The 5000-nt window shown below is 33.8% G+C and overlaps 1 long non-coding RNA gene across 1 annotated transcript in view; it reads right to left on the minus strand.

The window, feature by feature from the left end:
• LOC123503955 overlaps positions 1-5000 on the minus strand; it is an 8765-nt gene that overhangs the window by 2465 nt on the left and 1300 nt on the right. Inside the window, exon 2 of the long non-coding RNA XR_006674652.1 lies at positions 2224-2370. This is a non-coding gene — a long non-coding RNA (uncharacterized LOC123503955). The remainder of the gene's footprint in view (positions 1-2223; positions 2371-5000) is intronic.

Below are 5000 nucleotides of genomic sequence, written 5' to 3' on the forward strand. Positions count from 1 at the left end.
TGGCTATTTATAAAGGACCACTGGCTTTATAAAGGACCACTGGCTATTTATAAAGGACCACTGGCTTTATAAAGGACCACTGGCTATTTATAAAGGACCACTAGCTTTATAAACGACCATTTTCACTTTATAAACGACCAGACTATTTACAAACTACCATTCTGGCTTTATAAAGGACTACTGACTTTATAAAGAAGCCTAAAGGAACCTATCTATGAGGGGGCTTTATAAAGTACTCTTAGGACAGGGAGGAGGAGGAGGTACCTATACGAGGGTACTTTATAAAGGACTCTAGGTGGTATAGGTGGAGGTGCTTTATAAAGAACTCTTGGGGGGGTGTGAGTGAAGTATTGGGGCTTTATAAAGGAGGATAAAGGACTAGACACGCCTGAATAAAGGATCTAAAGCATTGTAAAGCACATAAATGACTATAAAGCACAAGAGATGAAGCTGTTAAAACTATAAATATATATAAATAAAGCTCCTAAAGGAATATAAAGCTCATAGATCAATATAAAGTACTCAATATGACGTCTAAATGATTATAAAGTACCTACATAAATATAAAGTACTAAATAAAGCCCTTAAAATAAAATAAAGCACTAAATAAGAGACTATAAAGCACATAAAGGAATATAAAGCACTAAATATCACATCTAAATTAACATAAAAGACACAAAATATTATAAAGCACTAAATAAATGGCTATAAAGCACGTAAATGAATATAAAGTACCAAATTAATTATATAAAGCCAAATAAAGTCTCCTAAATGATTGTAAAACACTCAATTAAGCCTTTGAAATATTATAAAGCACTATTTAAAGGAGTATAAAGCACATAAATGAATATAAAGTACCAAATTAATTGAATAAAACCAAATAAAGTCTCGTATATGATTGTAAAGCACTTAATTAAGCCTTTGGAATATTATAAAGCACTATATAAAGGACTATAAGGCTCATAAATGAATATAAAGTACCAAACAAACGACATAAAGCAATATAAAGTCTCCTAAATGAGTATAAAGCTAAATAAAGTCTTCTAAATGATTGTAAAGCACTCAATTAAGCCTTTGGAATATTATAAAGCCTATTTAAATGAGTATAAAGCACATAAATGAATATAAAGTACCAAATTAATTGTATAAAGCTAAATAAAGTCTCCTAAATTAATGTAAAGCACTTAATTAAGCCTTCAGAATATCATAAAGCACTAAATAAAGGACTATAAAGCACATAAATGAATATAGAAGGCTAAATTAATTGTATAAAGCCAAATAAAGTCTTCTAAATGAATGTAAAGCACTCAATTAAGCCTTTGGAATATTATAAAGCCTATTTAAATGACTATAAAGCACATAAATGAATATAAAGTACCAAATTAATTGTATAAAGCTAAATAAAGTCTCCTAAATTAATGTAAAGCACTTAATTAAGCCTTAGGAATATTATAAAGCACTAAATAAATGACTATAAAGCTCATAAATGAATATAAAGTACCAAATTAATTGTATAAAGCTAAATAAAGCCTCCTAAATTATTGTAAAGCACTTAATTAAGCCTTTCGAATATTATAAAGCACTATTTAAATGACTATAAAGCTCATAAATGAATATAAAGTACCAAATTAATTGTATAAAGCTAAATAAAGTCTCCTAAATGATTGTAAAGCCTTAATTAAGCCTTTGGAATATTATAAAGCACTATTTAAAGGATCTAAATGACTATAATGGACATGGATGAATATAAAGGCCTATAAAGTACTTTGATATGAATTTAGGCCTATGTAATTGTAAAGCAGCGAATTGTAAAGCACATAAAGGAATTGTTATTTTTATTATTATTATTATTATTATTATTATTATTATTATTATTATTATTTTTATTATTTTTTTATTATTATTTTATTATTATTATTATTATTATTATTGTTATTATTATTATTTTATTATTATTATTTTATTATTATTATTATTTTTTTTTTTTGAGAGAGAGAGAGAGAGAGAGAGAGAGAGAGAGAGAGAGAGAGAGAGAGAGCAACACAAAGAAATTTCCTTGGGGACTCTCTCTCTCTCTCTCTCTCTCTCTCTCTCTCTCTCAACAACAACAACAACTCTCTCTCTCTCTCTCTCTCTCTCTCTCTCTCTCTCTCTCTCTCTCTCTCTCTCTCTCTCTCACCTCACTTCACCCTCCCCCTCTCTCTCTCTCTCTCTCTCACTCACCCCACGGTTAGGTTATAGCCGAGGTACTGTTCAGGAGTTAGGAGTGTGCCAGGAAGGGGAGTAGTAGTGGTAGTAGTAGTGGTTGTTTGCCCCGAAGCGAATAGTGCATCTTCTCTAGCTTTGGGCATCACTTCGAACGGCGGACCCCTGCCAGGTTAAGTTAGGAACGTGGTGGGCGGGGGGGGAAAAAGTTAGGAACGTGAAAGTTAGGAACGTGGTGGGCGGTTAGGAACGTGGTGAGGGTGGTTAGGAACGTGAAGGTGGGGAAAAAGTTAGGAACGTGAAAGTTAGGAACGTGGTGGACAGTTAGGAACGTGGTGAGGGTGGTTAGGAACGTAGGGTAGAGGAAAGTTAGGAACGTGAAAGTTAGGAACGTGGTGGGCAGTTAGGAACGTGGTGAGGGTGGTTAGGAACGTGAAGAGGGGGGGAAAGTTAGGAACGTGAAAGTTAGAAACGTGATGGGCAGTTAGGAACGTGGTGAGGGTAGTTAGGAACGTGAAGAGGGGGGAAAAGTTAGGAACGTGAAAGTTAGGAATGTGGTGGGCAGTTAGGAACGTGGTGAGGGTGGTTAGGAACATGGGGGTGGGGAAAGTTAGGAACGTGAAAGTTAGGAACGTGATGGGCAGTTAGGAACGTGGTGAGGGTGGTTAGGAACATGGGGGGAAGTTAGGAACGTGAAAATTAGGAACGTGGTGAGGGTGGTTAGGAACGTGAAGGGGTGGAAAAGTTAGGAACGTGAAAGTTAGGAACGTGGTGGGCAGTTAGGAACGTGGTGAGGGTGGTTAGGAACGTAAAAGTTAGGAACGTGGTGGGCAGTTAGGAACGTGGTGAGGGTGGTTAGGAAGGTGGTAGGGTGTGGTTTTTTTAAGGTAATGGTGTGTGTGTGTGTGTGTGTGAAGAGTTAGGAACGTGGTGAGGGTGTTAGGAACGTGGTTGTGGTGGTTAGGAAGGTAGTCAGGGAGTTAGGAATGCGGTAAAGGTGTTAGGAAGGTGGTAAGGGGTAGTCATGGGTGTTTTAGCTTGTTTTGTAGTAGTAGTAGTAGTAGTAGTAGTAGTAGTAGTAGTAGTAGTAGTAGTAGTAGTAGTGTGTTTAAAGGGACAGATTTTCTCACAGGACATTTAAACATTGGAAAAAATCAAATAAATTAATTATATACCCCAAAAAATTACATAATTACATTTTTTTAAATTACACACAAAATAATGGTAATAATGGTTAATGGTTTTATATGTAACTAGACTACTAATGCTATCTCCCATTAGAACTATCTTTAATACACTTAGTGGAGGGGAAAGAGAGAGAGAGAGAGAGAGAGAGAGAGAGAGAGAGAGAGAGAGGGGAAACTTCTCTTCTTAAAAAGTTAACCCCTTGTAAACTCTCTCTCTCTCTCTCTCTCTCTTACGAAAGTGATGATAATGTTGATGATGATAGTAGTAGTAGTAGTAGTAGTAGTAGTAGTAGTGGTGGTAGTAGTAGTAGTAGTAGTAGTAGTAGTAGTAGTAGTAGTAGTAGTAGTAGTAATAATAGTAGTAGTAGTAGTAGTAGTAGTAGTAGTAGTAGTAGTAGTAGTAGTAGTAGTAGTAGTAGTAGTAGTAGTGACAATAATAATAATAATAATAATAATAATAATAATAATAATTACGCAAACAATACTACTACTACTACTACTACTACTACTAATGGTCTCAATGTAGCAGTTGATAATGGGTTTCTAATAACTAATGGTTTCTAATGGGTGAGTGTGTAGTAATAAATAGACCATTTTTCATCTCCACCGAGTTAGAGATCGTGATATTCTAATGGTTTTCTAATGGGTAAGTAATGGTTTCTAATGGGTGGCAACGCATACCAAGTGGCTAATGGCTTCATTGAATAGGGAAGAGATAGTAGTTTATTATATGAGTTCTTAATGGGCATCCAATGGTTTTCTAATGGGTCTATAATGGTTTCTAATGGGTCGCAGTGCATATGAACCCGTCAATGTTTTTATTGGTTAGGAAAATTGGTCAGTTAATAATATACGAGTTTTTAATGGGCATCTAATGGTTTTCTAATGGGTATGTAATGGTTTCTAATGGGTGGCAATGCATATGAAGAGGCTAATGGTTTTATTTGTTAGGAAAATTGGTCAGTTAATAATATACGAGTTTTTAATGGGTATCTAATGGTTTTCTAATAGTTTTCTAATGGGTATCTAATGGTTTATAATGGGTGACAGTGCCTATGAAGTTAATGGTTTTATTAGTTAAGGAAAAAAATGACAGTTAAAAATTTCAAAGTCATTAATGGGTTTCTAATGGTTTCTAATGTAACTTTAATGGTATATAATGGATTTGTAATGGGTAATAGTGCATAAGTGGTAAGAAAACATGTTAAAATTAATATTCAAGTTAGTAATGGGTTTCTAATGTTCTAATGGTTATCTAATGGTTTCTAATAGATGGTTGTGCGTGAAAAGTCATTAATGGTCATATTAGTTATGAAAAATAAATTCAAGTTAATAGCATCTATATAATAATGAATAATGGGTTTCTAATGGGTATCTAATAGTTATCTAATGGGTTGTAATGGTCTCTAGAAATTAATGATGCATAAATAATTCCCTATACTTTTTAATAGCTAGAAAAAATGGATAAACCACTAATTCTAAACATAATAGTTTCTAATGGGCATTTAATGGTTTTTAATTGATATTTAATAGTTTCTAATGGAGTTTTGACGGAGATACTGTTTCTAACCCTTCTCAATAACAAGAAATAATATAAAAAATTGTCTA

This window comes from Portunus trituberculatus, chromosome 2 (genome assembly GCF_017591435.1).
Source record: "Portunus trituberculatus isolate SZX2019 chromosome 2, ASM1759143v1, whole genome shotgun sequence".
Lineage (NCBI taxonomy): Eukaryota > Metazoa > Arthropoda > Malacostraca > Decapoda > Portunidae > Portunus > Portunus trituberculatus.